A 16,265-nucleotide genomic window follows, 5' to 3' on the forward strand; every position below is an offset into this window, starting at 1 on the left:
TTCTAAACAGAAGGCAATGACTATCATAAAATCACATGAATGAGGCTTGGCAGTGCATTCAAAGACTTAGGATGCAGTCACATGTGCTGAAGGAATCCCAGTGACATCAATTCTGCCATCATTTAAATCATTTTAAAATGGATGGGTAACTTAGATTCATTTGTTCAGCCAATCAGGTTTTTTTTCCAGCTCGCCGGCATGGCTTTTTTAAAACGACCTGATCTCTGTATCACTACAGTCCTTATTGTTTCAATGGTGTGGACATTGCTTTCAATTTATTTACTTTGCAAATTGGTTGGGTTTTAGGGGCCACTGCATGGTCACTGCACCCATTCCCTCTTTTTTTAAATTTTTAAAAAAATGCTTAGCAATGAATCACTTCCTTTTTTTCCTTCTACATATTTTCTCCACAACAGTTTACCGATGTAACACTTAGCCAATGTCTATTTTACCCATCCTCCCCACTTTTGTGTTGCTCCTAGTTGATTTCTCCCGCTAGCTTTTCAACAACCATTTATCCTTTTTAATGCTGCCTCTACATTTATCTAGTGACATATCCCACAAGCTGGCACGTCGACTAACCATTGGAAGTAACAGGAAAACAGCATGTGTACGTCGCTTTAGCGATGTACCATGAATTAAAAAAGGAAAAAGAAAGACATTTTTAGGGTAGCGGGGACCCAGAAAGAGGACAGAAGATGAATCGATTTACATGAGATGGCACGCGTAGCCTGCAAAACCAGTACAAATAGCAAGAAATTTACTGATCGAACAGACAGCCACGTGAACTGCCCAGCAATAGATATACCATATAACTATACAAACAAATGTATCAATATAAAAAAAGGAGGAAAAAGAAATAACTCAAATTGTCTGTATGATTAGGCTCTTACATTGAAACATTTGTGATGTTTTCAGATGTGGCTTCTACTGTATGCAACTGCTCTTTTTCATTAAAGGAAACATAATTTTCCCACTAATTCTTTCTTCTTTTTCCTTCCCATTCTGGAAAAAAAACACATTGAGGGAGAACATATAGATTGCTAGCTGGAACTATCATCTTCCTAGTAATACAGCGATGCAGAAAGGAAAAACCAAGCAACACCAGAGATATCTGATAAAACCCCCAAGTAAAAGAGAGTCAACTCTCAAGATTTTTTTAAAAAATGGGTCTTATTCTTTAATTAAAAAAAGCTCTTTTTTTGCCTGTTTCATGTTTAGGCCAGGCCGTTCCAATTAGTGAAATTTGGGAGCAAATATTCAGAGATCACTGTAGGCCTTTCTAAATTATTGAGCTGGAGAAGGTGCCGAAATGATGGATTTGCCAAAGTTGCGGGAGGCTCCTTCAATGCAAAAGAACAAAAAATACTGTTGGCAATGTGTATCTCTTTAACATTGGGTTTAACATCAAACTATCGTTGCAAACCAACATGATAAATAATTCTGGAGAACTCACAACACTTATGGACTGTTTGGGGACATTTTGGTTGAACCTCCTATTAAAGAATGGGCTGGATAGCTCAGTGGTTTAGGTCTGTGGCTGTGGAGTCAGAGGTTGGGAGTTCGATTCCCCCACTGTGCCTCCTGGGAGAAGAGCCGGCCCGGGTAGCCTTGGGCAAGCTGCAGAGTCCCAGGACATTCCGCACAAGAATGGAATGGTAAGCTACTTCTGAATACTCCATATTTTTTTTTTAAAAAAACACTCTGAAAAGGGTTGCCCTATGTTGAAATCAACTTGACAGCACACAATTACTATCATTAGTCATTGTAGACTTTTGGTCTAGATGGGTGAGGTAGAAATCTAAATAAAAAAAATTATAAATGAATGAATGAATGAATGAATGAATGAATGAATGAATAATTCCTAATAAAGACATTGACAATAATTCTCAAGGTGGAGAAAGAATAAGAAATGGAATAAAATATGTTCAGAATACAACTCGTGGCGCAGTGGTTAAAACGCTGTACTGTAGGTAAAACTGTGCTCACGACCTGGGGTTCAAATCCCAGGTAGCCGGCTCAAGGTTGACTCAGCCTTCCATCCTTCCGAGGTTGGTAAAATGAGTACCCAGCTTGCTGGGGGAACAATGTGTAGCCTGTATAATGAAATTGTAAACCGCCCGGAGAGTGCTTGTAGCGCTATGGGGCGGTATATAAGTCCAAAAAAACCAAACCAAAACAAAAAAAACTTCTGATTAGGTTTTTAGCAGAGCATGGAAATCATACATCACATTTAAAGCATTAAGGTCAAAATTGTTTGTTGTTGTTTAGTTGTTAAGACTCTTCGTGACCCATGGACCAGAGCACGCCAGGCCCTCCTGTCTTCTACTGCCTCCCGGAGTTGGATCAAATTCATGTTGGTCACTTCTGTGACACTGTCCATCCACCTCGTCCTCTGCCATCCCCTTCTCCTCTTGCCCTCACTCTTTCCCAACACCAGGGTCTTTTCCAGGGAGTCTTCTCTTCTCATGAGATGGCCAAAGGATTGGAGCCTCAGCTTCAGGATCTGTCCTTCCAGTGAGCACTCAGGGTTGATTTCCTTCACAACAGATAGGTTTGTTCTCCTTGCAGTCCAGGGGACTCTCAAGAGCCTCCTCCAGCACCACAATTCAAAAGCATTTGTTACCTCTACATTAAACAGAAGGACAAACCAATGAATGAATCTAATCTCATCTAATCATAGAAGTCATGTTTTGAAGCAGCGTTAAGATCTCAGTTTGCTTGTTCTCCAGACTTCAGTGCAAAATTCATGATGTTAACACATTTCTCAGCTCTGGTGAATGAATGAAGCTAGGAGCGCTTTGAAGCTATCCTGTCTTTACTCTTAACAGGTTTTTTGAGGTAACCGGGGGGGGGGGGGGGGGGGAGAGACAGATGAACTGATGGAAAAATGAGGCAGACCTCTAAAAGGAGGAGGATGTCCTATAAAGCCTTCATAGTATTTGGTAAAGGAAGGAACGCACTGTTATCATCAAAGCCTCAACTGAAGCTGACCCAGGACAGCAAGGAGAAAATGTGGAAGGGTTCCCAAATGCATCCACAGAAGGAAAAACAGCAAGCTCTAGAAAAGTGATGGTAGGTTTGAGAGGGTAGTTAATTTTGGGAATCATGTTTTCCAGCAAATTCTTTTAATTGTCACTTCTAGAAGTGCATATGTGTGTGTGCATCTTGCTTCATTAAACTCCTCCCCAGGGACTGGTGTTAAAATTTAAAAAATTAGTCTCTGTTCTTTTTAGATGGTCAGGGGCTAAGGTGTCTGATGCTCTTTTCTGGGTTTTCCCACCCAGTTTTGCTACTAGTCCAATACATTATGCCTCTAGACTCTGATTGCTGACTTTTGCCCAATAAAGTAATGTTTTAAAAAGTTTTTGCTTTAAAAAGTTTAAATAAATAACAAATGCATGCATTTCTTTTGTGTTGATTTCAATTACCTTTTTATTGTTGCATTTGCCTGATCCTTTAAAAATATTTGAATACTTACTATTTTCAGCTTCTAAATATTTCTGTTTATATATTTAATTTATATCATGCTCATCTAGACCAGGGGTGGGCAATTAATTTCTATAGGGGGGGGCACATGAAAAATCTGAACTGTGTTTGGGAGCTGAACCAACTTTACTTAAAAATAAGATGAAACCGTGATGTTATGATTGTTTTTATTTTAAATTTATTAATCTTCACAAATATTAAAGAGGTTTTTTTTGCGGTATGTTAAAGATAAGCAACTGATCAACTTTAGACAAAAAGCTATGAATGGTTTTGATGTTCGAAACGGTCTGCGGACCGGACAGGAGCGGCTCGCAGGCCGTATGTGGCCCTCGGGCCGCATTTTGCCCAGGTCTGATCTAGACCGAAGTCTACTCTGGGCAGCTAACAACATTCAAGAATAATAAAATTACATAAAACAACAACATTAATACGCTTGAAGGTGGCAATTAGATATTGACAGGGGGGAAGGCCTGCCTAAAGAGTCAAATCTTGAGTTGGCTCTTAAAAACAGGGAGCCAGACAAATTTCTGGGGAGAGATTGTTCCAGAGGCGAGGGGCCACTGCTGAGAAGACCCGGTTTCTTGTTCTTTCTTTCCGGGCCTCCCTTGGCATTAGGCCCCTCAGCTGCCCTTCCTGGCTAGAGCGAGTGATTCGGGTAGATCTAGGTGGGAGGAGATATTGAGGTTCTAAACCGTTTAGGGCTTTATATGTCATAATTAACACCTTGAAATTAATGTGGAAACAAACGGGCAGCCAATGCAGGGCAGCCAGAGTGGGGGACATATGTTGATATTTTTCTCACCCCAGTAAGAAGTCTGGCCACCACATTCTGCACCATTTGAAGCTTCCGCATCAATCTCAAAGGTAGCCCCACGTAGAGCGTCTTACAGTAGTCTAATCTCAAGACTACAAGCGCATGGACCAGAATGGTGAGGGCCCCAACATCAAAGATAGGGATGCAGCTGTTAATCCGCCGGAGATGGAAATAAGCAGAGCAGACCACTGACGCTACCTGAGTTTCCATGGTGAGCGTCGGATCCAGGTGGACCCCCAAGCTGTGAACCTCTCTTCACGGTGAGAGTCACTCCCCCAAAAGAGAGGGAGTTTCCCAAACCACCGATGGAGGGGCCACCCGCCCTCAGGACCTCCGTCTTGTCCGGGTTCAGCCTCAGACCATTCACCTGCATCCATTTCAATATGGCCTCCTGGCAGCACTGAAGGGACGTAACGGCATCCACTGTGGTTGGAGAAAAGGAGATGTGGAGCTGGGCATCATCGGCACACCGGTGACACAAAGCCCCACACCCCCTGATGACCCCACCCAGCGGCCTCATATAGATGTTAAACGGCATTGGGGAGATAATCGAGCCCTGCGGGACCCCACAACTGAGACTCCACAGAGCTGAAACACTCTCCCCAAGCTGGACTCTCTGGGGGTGGTCCTCCAAGAAGGATCAGAACCAGGCTAACGCCAAACCATCGATTCCCAGCTCAGAGAGCCTCCCCATGAGGATACCGTGGTAAACGGTATCAAAGGTGGCTGAGATGTCGAGGAGAACCAACAGAGACATTTTCCCTCTGTCGGCCTCCCTCAGCAGGCCATCCAACAGGGCAACCAATGCTGTTTCCATGCCATGGTGCGGCCTGAAGCCCGACTGGAATGGATCCAGAGCGTTGGTTTCATCTAAGAAAGCTTGAAGCTGATCGGCCATCACCCTCTCTACCACTTTGCTCAGGAAGGAAACATTGGCAATAGGCCTATAATTGCCAGTGTCGTCCGCCACCAAGCTCAGTTTCTTCCTAATGAGCCTAATGAGTGTCTCCTTGAAACTTTGAGGGTCTCCCGGAGAGACCCATGAATGATTGCCATGGCCCAGTCTTGCCACAACAATCATTCAGATGTTATAGGCCTGGCTCTTTTGATGAGCCAGGCCGGGCAAGGGTCAAGGGAGGAGGGGGTGGCATGACAGTGGTCAAGCGCTTTGTCCACCATATCTGGTGTCCCAGGCTGAAAGAGATTGAGTCTCATCGGGCAAGGCGGAGCACTGGACGTCTCTGCTCAATCTAGTGTGTTCAATATTGTATTTTAATGACGTAAGTCACCTTGACTCCTTAAGGAGAAAAGCCGGGTTAAAAAAATATTTTAAAGTTAAATAAATTTAAATAAAAAGTTTGCCACTGGTTTAAACAAATTTTCAGTGAAGGTAGAAGAATGTTCCAAACATAGCAAATATTGTAGGTCCCCACTCCCCACCTTTTCATCCTGCCTTCTTTTTTAAATGTTTCTGATGAAAAGCTCTGGGTAAGTAACAGAGGGGGGGGGAAGCAAATCCAGTGCTTAGAAAAGCTACTTCTTCAACTGGCCCTGCTTGTGGACAGTTTCTGGGACTTGTAGTCCAAGATGCAACGTCTTGAAGGTGTGAGATAATATTACTTTCAGGGGCGAGGGAGGGGAGAAGAAGCAGTCTTGGATGTATCATTACATGTGAATTTTGCCCTCCACTTGGTTTTAAAAGCATGACACTTTAGGAAGACGGCGTGTCGTGCTATAAAGTTAGAGGCAGAACCTTGTCATTGTAAGATATCTCTCTTTTTTTTGGTTAAGGTTGCAAGTCATTAATAATAACTAGCTGGATAGCTCGGTTGTTTAAGTATCTGGCTGTGGAGCCAGATGTTGGGAGTTTGATTTTTCCCGCTGTGCCTGCTGTGAGAAGAACCTGCGTAGGTAGCCTTGGGCAAGCTATACAGTCTCAGGATAATTCCAGAATAAGGGAAGGAGAAACCACTTCTGACGATTTTCTACCTGGAAAACCCTTGAAAGGAGCGCCATAATTCAAAATTGACTTGAGTGCACATGCTTATTATTCTTAGGTTATTAATCATAACTAGCATAGGCATCCTTCAGTCTCGAGAGAGAGACTATGGTAACATGCTCTGAATCGAGGAGTGTCCTCTCCAGAGCATGAAGCCTGGGTAAAGTAATATGGAGGATAGGCTGTTACCCAAGCAGCAGATCCCCCCTCTCCACATTGCTGAAATGGTCCAATGGAAAGGCAAGAGCCAATACAACTGGTTCCAGCAACGTCGCAGGAGTTGGCAGAACGACACGAGCTGCCTTCGGGACTTGAGCTCCGGATTTTGCCTCTAGGTTAACTCCCGAAGCCTTTTCCATGAGTGGATATAGCCACAAGGCAGTGGAGGTTTGAAATCGGAGTTTTCCTTCTCCTAGATGGGCTGCCTTCCATGGCTGACGAGCCCCACCTACCCGGCCTGCTCTTTAATAATGCGAAAGTACGATCTAAGCCTTAAAACTTTCCTGCCTCCCAGGCTTCTGCAAATCTAATTGGCTTTCCTATTTACCATATTAAGGCCAGAGATAGAATTTCCTAGGGAAAAGGGTCCAGGGTCCTGGGACACGCTCTTTTAAAGCAGAAAGTCCCACCCCCAGGCCCCACCCCCAGGCCATGTGCTCAGGAGACACAAAGAAATCATAACTATTGCAACATTATAATATGATTGTCACTTTAAAAATTTCTCTCTCTTTTTTAAGGAGTTCTGAAAGAGCCATACACACTGATTTCAATGATTCAAACACCTTAAATGAGGGAAGAAAGTCGGGCTGTGGGAAGGAATGATGTGAATGAACTGTCAGAAGGGAATGGGAACCAGATTGGGCTCAGGGGCAGCCATAAACGTGAAATCTGAGGCTGGAATTTCATTCCAGACAGAATGCTTGTTGAGAACCAAAATTTACAGTCCTCAGAGTACACCAGTACTGTAAGCTAGCTCTGTGAAATTTGGCACATTGATTCTCCTCTTGATAGTCTGTCAAGTTTCCAAATTTCACCAAAAGATTACAGCCGTTTTGGTTTTCCGATACAAGTCAGCGGGAGACATGGCCAACTGATTTAACGAATTAATTTGACTCCCATGGCACAAATCATTGATGGATCCAGATTGCAACAGATCAAACTAGGGTCTGTTAAGGTTAAATTGGTTCCTGAACTGAAGTGGGATATTAAAGCATCACTCTACCTGGAGCTAATGTTTGGTGACAGACACCCTCTCCAGACTGAGGTCCACGGATTCTCTTATTCTCTACGAACCTGCCTAATCTCTTTTTTTAAAAAAAAGTTCTGGAAACAACCATTCAGGACCCTTCGTCGAACCAAAATCGACAATCTTTTTCAGCTGCATTTATAAACGACTTAGTGCAAATAATCATGCTCACAACTTCCTGCCTCCGTACAAGGGCTCTCCAAGTAGTTCATATGTAATGCTCCACGATGCAAAAAGTAATATATGGAAAATTACCGCGATGCTAAAACAAATCGCAGATCAATCTGTTGTTATATTCAAGCTACAGGGAACAGCTGGTACGTTGAGTGGCCACCTTAACATTTTGATCCAACTGTTGTAGGCAGTGGTAGGATTCAGCAGGCCAACAAACGGTTCTACAGAATCAATAATACGTTAGCTACCAGTTCTGTAGAACTAGTGCAAACCTGCTGAATCCCACCACTGGTTGTAGGGCAAAGAGGATTTCAGGAAGTATTGTTTATCAGGTAAGTTCCACCTGTCAAAAATTCCCTCTTCCACATAACTAGGTAGTTGATCCATCCTTCTCAAGTGACCTACCCTCGCCACTTCAAAGTCAAATGGTCAGATCTAACGAGGATGGCCTAAGACACGTGGACGCCTGAAGACAAGATGGCTCTCTAGACTTCACTTCCTTGCATGAAAGCTCACGAGTGCTCGTTCTTTCTAACCATATAAAGCCTTCTTTGGCTTGGTTCGAGGCTACCTAAAAGGACCGTATCTCCCCACATGAGCCTTCTGGTGCTTAAGATAATCAGATAATTGCCAGTGCAGGCAAGATTGTTGGGGACACCAGACAGGACCTCCTCTGTGGCACCTCCCAAGTTATGGGATGCTCTCCCTCCGGAGATCACGTCGGCCTCCTTCCTTTTATCCTTTCACTGACCGCCGATGCCCCACCTTTTTTAGGCAGGCTTTCAATAATCACGACTGAGTCGCTGAATGCCTTTTTTTTTATTTTAAAAAGTTCAGATAGGTTTTAATGTTTTACCTGTTGTATTTACTCAATTGTATTTTAATCAGTATTCTAGTTAATTGTTTTTATTGCATATTTTACTAGGGTTTCAATTCTGTTCTTTTTTTAATACTATGAACTGCCTTCGGTCCCCTTATGGGGAGAAAGGCAGACTTTAAACGAACAGGCAAACAAAGAAAGTGTCAGCTGCATGTTTTTCAACACTGGTAATAGGATCGTGTCCTCTCCTGGATGTGCGGGCCAGCAACTAGCGTAGAGGGTGGAGCGAGGCCAGGCGGCTTGCTTGTTCTTACCCTCCAGCACTTCAGGGCCATTATTTTCCCAGTCTCTGTGAAGCAAGGCTGAGTCTGCCATTTTGTTCTGCCCTAATGGTAGGGCCGGCCCTTTCCATTGAAATAAGCAGGATTCCTGCCTTGCGAGGAATGCCATAAGCAAAAAGAGGCCCAATGAACACCATGAAGCAGGCAGGGTATACTCCAAAGATTCTGCTGGCAATGCAGCACATGGCACACTATCCTGATTAGCTTAGTGGTTTAGGGATCTGGAGGCTGGGGGTTCAATCCCCCACTGCGCCTCTTTGACAGGGCTGGGCCCGAAGATTCTACCCCACCCACAAGTCACAATCGATTGCAGCCAAAGGGGGTCAGATCATTTTTGTGCTTGTGACAGAAAAGAGATTCCATACCAGTCTTTCCACTTCTTTGGTGCTAAAAATGAATACAAGAATACAGTTTGCTATCCTTTCATCATACCCATCACTGGCCACTCAAGGTGGCTGCCTCACTCTATCTAATGTTAGGACCGGTTCTGTAAGAGGGACATTTGGAACCAGCAGTATCATGGGACGCACTCCGATTCCCTTCTTCTCAGCGATTCCACCTCCGAAATGGGCAGGACAAAGGGCAATGGGGGCCCCCGGCAAGCACCTCACAACCTTTCCTTCCTGTTTTCTGGTCCTGAATCATTCAGAGCTTTAATGGTAACCGCCAGGACTTTGAACGGGGGCCAGAAACAGAGGACCAATGCACAGAAACCAATTTTCCTTTTGTGTTTTGAAACTCATCCATTCCTTTGGCCCACCCTACCTTCTAGGAGTTTTATGTGGGAGGAGAGGGAAACCCCTCCGTCTCCTCTCTTTTCCCGCTGTATCTAATTTTACAAACCTCTCTTGTGGCTTCCTTCGTGACATTACAGAGCTTTGTAAAATCAGAGTTTAGTTCCTCCCCTCCCGTCCGTAGTCCAAACTGACCCCACGTAAAGGATGCAACATGGTGACATGTGCTTATCAAACTTTCCATGTGTAATTTCTTCAGTGGCATACTTCAGGGGGGAAAGCGCTTAAAGAAGAATAGTAAAAACAAACTTCAAGCAAAGGCACATGGGAGACCAGAAACGACTGTGGCACATAAGATCAAAGCAGACTCGGAGCACTAAAGTCCAGAAAAACTGACTTCTCTCAACATTAACTGCTGGCCGCCAAGCCGTAATACCAGGCCTCCATAGGTAGATGTCACCCTTTATTAATTTCCCAAGGAATCCTCTACAATCATCATGTAAATTCCAACCCAATCACTCAGTTGCCAACTTTTTAAATTGGCTCTGCTCTTGTGCCTTTAACAAGGACCTAGTATGTGCACACTGAGCAGACAAAACCTCTCCGACAACAGAGATGGAGTGATTTCACATTGGTTACATTTAAAAACATAAGCGCCGACTTGCTGAATCAGACCAAATCTCACCCTTCTTTAGCATTTTGCAATCATGTCTAAAGTGGCTGATTCTCAAATGTTTTCTATCTTAAATAGCCAGGGATTGAATCTAGTTTCAAAGGATATCTTTCAAACTTTTCTTTACCTGTTTTTATTGGAAGGCACCTGCAGTTTTATGGGACTGCACCATAAACTATGTACCTTTATGGCTGTTTCTTTGTAAAACCACTTTTGGAGAGCTTTGCTCTAAAAGGCAGCATAAACCTACTTAAATAAATGCTTTAAATATAGTGTACAACAAACGAGACTCAATATCCCTATATCATCCTGCCAAATAATTTTGGAAGTAGAGCCCCAAAGTGGTATTGTTTAGGTTTTCATATGTGCCTCCAGAACGTTGTATGTCCCTTGGCCGTGATGGCTGAGGATTTATGGGAAATGGGGTCGAGGAATATTCCAGACTCTAGAAGCTGGAATAGTTACTTCACTAATGAATTACTTTTATTTCTGTTGTTCCATTCTCCCAATAACGATCCCAAAGCAGCTTCTTCTTTGTATCTCCCAGAATTTAGAGTCAAGATTCACAAGTGTACTATTGCCTGCACATGGAGGTTCCATCAAGAATCTGATACACAAAAGGAAGGTAGTAGCTATCGCCAAAATGACCAGTAACAGGGAGGAAACCACCAGAAGAAGGGACCCGAAGCTTTGCGCGGGGTAATAAATGAAACCAGGTTTTCTTTTCCTTACCTGAAGCTAAAGGGAGGGCGAGCGGTTCATTTGGACAGGATCAAACCCCCAAGCGCTTCCCTTTCCTGCTGGCGCTGCTGCAACTTCTCTGCTGCCATTTACCTGCTTTTATTGACTCTCTCGCAACTTTGCCACACCAGCGACCGACCGGTTTCCTGTTTGTTCATAGAAACGTCTGTGGTGAAATTTCCATGACACCACTGGACAAAGCGAGGCAGCTGCAGAAGGGCCTTGCAGAAGGAGATAAAACAGTTCCTTATAAAGTTAAAAAAAGAAAAGGAAAGGAAGAAAGCAAAAGAAAAAGAGAAAGGAAACTTTAAAAAAGGAGGGTTGGGGCTTTTTTTTTTTTGAAGGAGACAAAAATCACTGTTCCTAAAGGCCAGTGTAATCGGGGGCTTTGGGGGGGGGGGCTTCCTTTTTCTTCCTGGCAAGCTTTTTGACAACCGAGACAAATTCGATGGTTTCACCAATGGGCGGATCGACCAAGAGGCTAAAAGTCGGGAAACCCCTTGCTCAGAACGTGCGTCTTCCAGCTGTGGGTGACCAACAGACTGGAAAAAAGGTCTTCTTTCTCAGTCTGGGTACTACGTACGGGCACCACCTCCTTGAGCATTTCAGATACCCCAGGCTCTATATAGGATGATTCATGGGTTTCAGGCCCTAAACTGTGAATCATCCGAGACACCTATTCATTTCGGCCAGGCCAGCTCACCGGCTTGATGCAAGAAGTGACTAGAGTTGTGAACCAAGACGCAGGCTTCTGGACTCCACAGGCTTGCTGTGTGGGTTCCCAGCTACCCACCCAGACTCCCCCCCCCGGCTCTGTTTGCTTCCCAAGGCTTGCTTACGTTTCAAGTCCGCTCGGTTTTAAAGCAAGCTAGGGAGCAGACGGCAGAGGTGCGTCAAATAACGTGTGATGTGCTAGATTTCTGGGGGTCATTCAAAGTTGCATTTTTGGACTGCAGCTCTTAAGATCCCCCTCCCAGCATGCCAAGTGAAACCCATGCTGGCTGCGGATAGTGGGAGAGAAATAGTCCGACGAATCCCTGCCCCCTACAAGCTGTTTCAGATATCGGCTGCTGGTTCTCCCACAGATACTGCTGTGAGAAAAAGCAGATTGGACTGCAGGCAGAGAGATGGGGAGAGAAAGATGCTTCTTACGTATCCTCTTCTGCTTATCCCCTCCTACCATGGAAAGCCTCCATTTTTCATTTTCAAGGTCCTGTCAGTAAAGAGGCTAGATATCAACAGGAGAGTACTTTACAAACGTTCACATCCCCTTATAGCCACCTTGGGTCCTCTTGTTGGGAGAAAGGCGGCCTATAAATAAAACAAACAAATAATAAACAAATTATTATACCTGGAGGCTCCAGGTATCTGGCAACATGGGGAAAAGAAAAGAAAAGAAAAAACAGGTGCCCAAGAAGATCCTGCAACCTGCTGGCAGCGGCAGAGGCAATATTTATCGAGGTGGACAAGTCATCTGATAACATGACGCAGAAGGTGGCTGCATGAAACGGAGGACGGGGCTCCTGTGTCGTGAATAATTTTGCAGAAAAAGAGGTTCCACCAGGGTTGGCTTGCCCTGCAGGTTATGTTTTCTGAAAACTTCCTTTTTCATGGGATGTTTAACATGCTGACCTCCACCTCAGGTGGCCACCGTCCTGCTGTAAAACAAACTTCTTACGTTGAAGGACTAGCCAGGGTTCATGATCAGCTGGCAAGCCTGAACCCAGAACTTCTTTTTAAAAAAAGGGGGGGGAAGGGACTTTTTTTGGTTATTATTTGGCACACAAGCTAATGAAAGCTTTAAAAGGAGTGATTCTACATGTTCCTGGCTAGGACCGACAGCAGCCTTTAAGCCTTCTGTGCGTTCCTCCCTGGCTACACAAGTTCTCCGCATAGTCATATTCTGAAATGACACCCTTTTCCCCCTACAGAGCAGAGCAGCGTCGCCAACTTATTGACCAGAATGGAATGTCTGCAAAAACTGCCTGGTCGCTTTTTCCATCGGTGGCGCTTGGATGGATGTGACCGCCACTTCCCGTCGGCCAGGCTGCAGTTTAGAGGCAAAGCTCCAGAAATCGACTGCAGGTTGACACTCGGAACAGGTTGAATGGGATGAGAAAAAAAAAGATTGCTCCCTTCTTGCCTTGATCAGCAGTACAGTTCTCGGAAAGCTGCACAAGAAAATCTTTTAGTGGCAGTGGTAGAGGATGGCGGAGAAGCCTCAAGCAGCAGGTCTCTGTGGCAACTGCTAAAGGCACAGAAGCAGAGCCTGCTAGAGAGGTGGCAATCCTTCCCATTAGGAGAAAAGGAGTTGTCTTACACCAAGTCACAATATTTGTCATTCCAAGCTGGTGATGTGAACCACGGCTGGCATCAGAGATGCAAACTTTCAGACAGACTGGGGTCTTTCTTCCTGCCTGCTTACTTGATGCTTTTAAGCAAGATCCTTAGCTTGGGGGTGTTTCTATTATGTAACATATGTAATCCTTGACATAATGCATTGGCCATAGAGGACAGCTCCCATTGTTGAATGTACCATATTTTTCCACGTATAAGACGCCCCCATGTATAAGACCCCCCTCCACTTTTCTAATCCAAAATTAAGAAATCTAAGTGGGGCTTAGCAAGGGTGGGAGGAAAGGGATCAAAGCGCTGCAGGATAGCTTCGATCCCTGCTTTCCCCTCCATTTGTTTTTGTTCTCTCCTCAGCTTACTTCCATGTATAAGACGACCCTCAATTTTGAGTCTAAAGATTTTAGACAAAAGTATAGTCTTATACACAGAAAAATATGGCAATTTAATTTAATTTATTAATGCAACAAATGAATTATTTTATTTTATTTTATTACATGTGTTTATCCATCTAACATGAGTTATATTCATGGATCTCAGGATCGCCAAAGAATCTAAAACAGTTCAAATGTTTTAGAGTCATTTAAAGCACTTTTTAAAAATTCAATAATTTAAACAGAAACCAGCAAAATGGACAACCGAGAAGCCGACTCATTTTCGCACTAGGTGCCAAATACTCAGGCCGATTGCCAGTTTGACGCAAAAATAAAGACAGTTGAAATGCTAAACAGGTGTCCAAGCAGAGGGCTTTATACAGTAGAGGTGTATATTTGAAACAAACCTCTCTTGTACTTTCCCTGAGTGTGCCAGATGGCCTACTGGAGCTGGTTACAAGGGTCACACAAGTCTCCTGTTACAGCAGCTCTGCTGGCTGCCGATCTGTTTCTGGGCAGAATTCAAAGTGCCGGTTTTAAGCTATAAAGCTGTAAACGGATTGGGTCCAAGCGATCTCAAGGACTGCATCTCCTCTTATGAGCCTGTCTGGGTACTGAGATCATCAGGGGAGGCCTTTCTCTCGGTCCCACCACCTTCACAGTCGTATTTGGTGGAGCTACAAGAGAGGGCCTTCTCTGTGGCTGCTCCCAGCCTCTGGAACTTCCTGCCACAGGAAGCCAGCCTGGTCCCATCCTTGCTCTCCTTCCGCAAGCAGGCAAAGGCCTTACTCTTCAGCCAAGCTTTCCCTTGAGGACTGGTTACCTGAGTGGGCTTTTAAATGGATGGTTGTTCCTTAACTGCTTTCATTGTGTTTTGGGGGATTGCTCCTGTTTATCATATTTTAGTGTGCCATTTGTTTGATCCTTTTTAGTATGTGTATACTTACTGTTTTTAACTTTAAGGATTGCTTATTTGTTTTTTAATTACGTAAGCCTCCTTGGCTCCTTTTTAAGGAGAAAGGTGGGACTATAAATAAATAAATAAATAAATAAATAAATAAATAAATAAATAAATAAATAAATAAATAAATAAATAAATAAATAAATAAATAAATAAATAGGGGGAGATGACTAGGGCTTCCATCAAAATTTAGAAGACACAGACCTTTGCTATGGGAAGGACATAAAATAAACCCACCCACCCCAAGCATGTCAAATTACTAGCACTTGCTTAATCCAGAATACCGTAGTTTTTCGTTAAGGCCCTTCCAATTAATTGCTTGGTTTAGAATTCTTTCGTCCTAAACGTATGTCTTCTGGTTTGAAATCTGCTCGCCACTTTCCTAACTGCTAAGAAGCAACCTTTGCTGAATTTATTCAAATCCGGAGGCTTCATTGGGTTGCCAACTGATCTCCCCAGCTAATGAAAACCTTCATCTCGTCTGCCAGGGATTAAAGATTGCAACTCCTCCATTTTTGTATGTCAGAAGGCTGTTAAAAGCTACTCGCTGGGGAATTGGCAAATAAAGAGTATGATCATTACTGCATAATTGGAGATTATAATGCTGTTTTCGACAGAGAACTAGACACAAAAACAGAAAAATCTAGTAGAAAGAAGAGAAGCACAATTCCAAGAAATTTCCTACAATTAGCAGAAGAATTAAATATTGTGGATGCATGGAGAACATGTAATCCAAAGATAAGGGATTACACTTCCTACTCTAACAGGCATAAATCGTGGTCAAGGATTGATACATGTTGGATATCAACAAACCTAATGAAAGAGTTGGAACAAATACATATCTTACCCAATACATTTGCAGACCATAACCCAATTTTGTTACAAATAGGAAGTAGAACAAGAGAATTCACTTGGAAGCTGAATATATTACATCTAAAAAATGAAAAATTTAAGAAACAAGTAAAAGAAGAAATGGACTTTTTCTTTAAACAGAATATGAGACCAGATATCTCAATGTTTATGATATGGGAGGCAAGTAAGGCTTTTTTTAGAGGAATAGCCATAAGATTTGCAGCTAAACAAAAAAGAGAAAGACAGAAAAAATATGAGACTCTGGAAAGTAGATTAGCCATAGAGGAGAGGCAGTTGAAACAAAACCCAACAAACAAAGAACTTATAGAGAAGATAAAACTTACACAACATCAGATAAATATATTGCTCACTGAAGAAACCGCAAAGAAGTTCAAATTTGCAAAGCAAAATTTTTTTGAGAATGCAAATAAACCGGGAAGATGGTTAGCATATAAATTAAGGAAAGAGAAGGAGAAGACAATAATCCGAACTTTGAAAGACGAAAAGGGAACAGAAAAATTCAAACAGGAAGAAATAAAGAAAATTGCTGAAGATTTTTATAGGAAGTTATATGAGAAAAAAGAAGTGGATGGAGAAGCCCAGGAAGAATATTTGTTGAAGCACAATAAAATGAAATTGACTAAAGAACAAATTCAGTCCTTAAATGAGCCTATAACGTATGCAGAAATTACAGA

The 16,265-nt window shown here is 43.2% G+C and overlaps 1 protein-coding gene across 11 annotated transcripts in view; it reads right to left on the reverse strand.

Moving 5' to 3' along the window:
• Positions 1–13,594, reverse strand: part of LOC144588695 (uncharacterized) — a 44,034-nt gene extending 30,440 nt beyond the window's left edge. For 9 of the 11 annotated variants that reach the window (XR_013544360.1, XR_013544361.1, XR_013544366.1 and 6 more), the window contains exons 1-2: positions 11,023–13,594; positions 894–1,005 (exon numbers count right to left, since the gene is read on the reverse strand). The gene's annotated coding sequence lies outside the window, so the exon portion shown is untranslated. The remainder of the gene's footprint in view (positions 1–893; positions 1,006–11,022) is intronic. The other 2 variants (XR_013544364.1, XR_013544368.1) reach the window with 2 other exon arrangements.
• Between the last annotated feature and the right edge of the window lie 2,671 nt (positions 13,595–16,265).

This window comes from Pogona vitticeps, chromosome 4, assembly GCF_051106095.1.
Source record: "Pogona vitticeps strain Pit_001003342236 chromosome 4, PviZW2.1, whole genome shotgun sequence".
Lineage (NCBI taxonomy): Eukaryota > Metazoa > Chordata > Lepidosauria > Squamata > Agamidae > Pogona > Pogona vitticeps.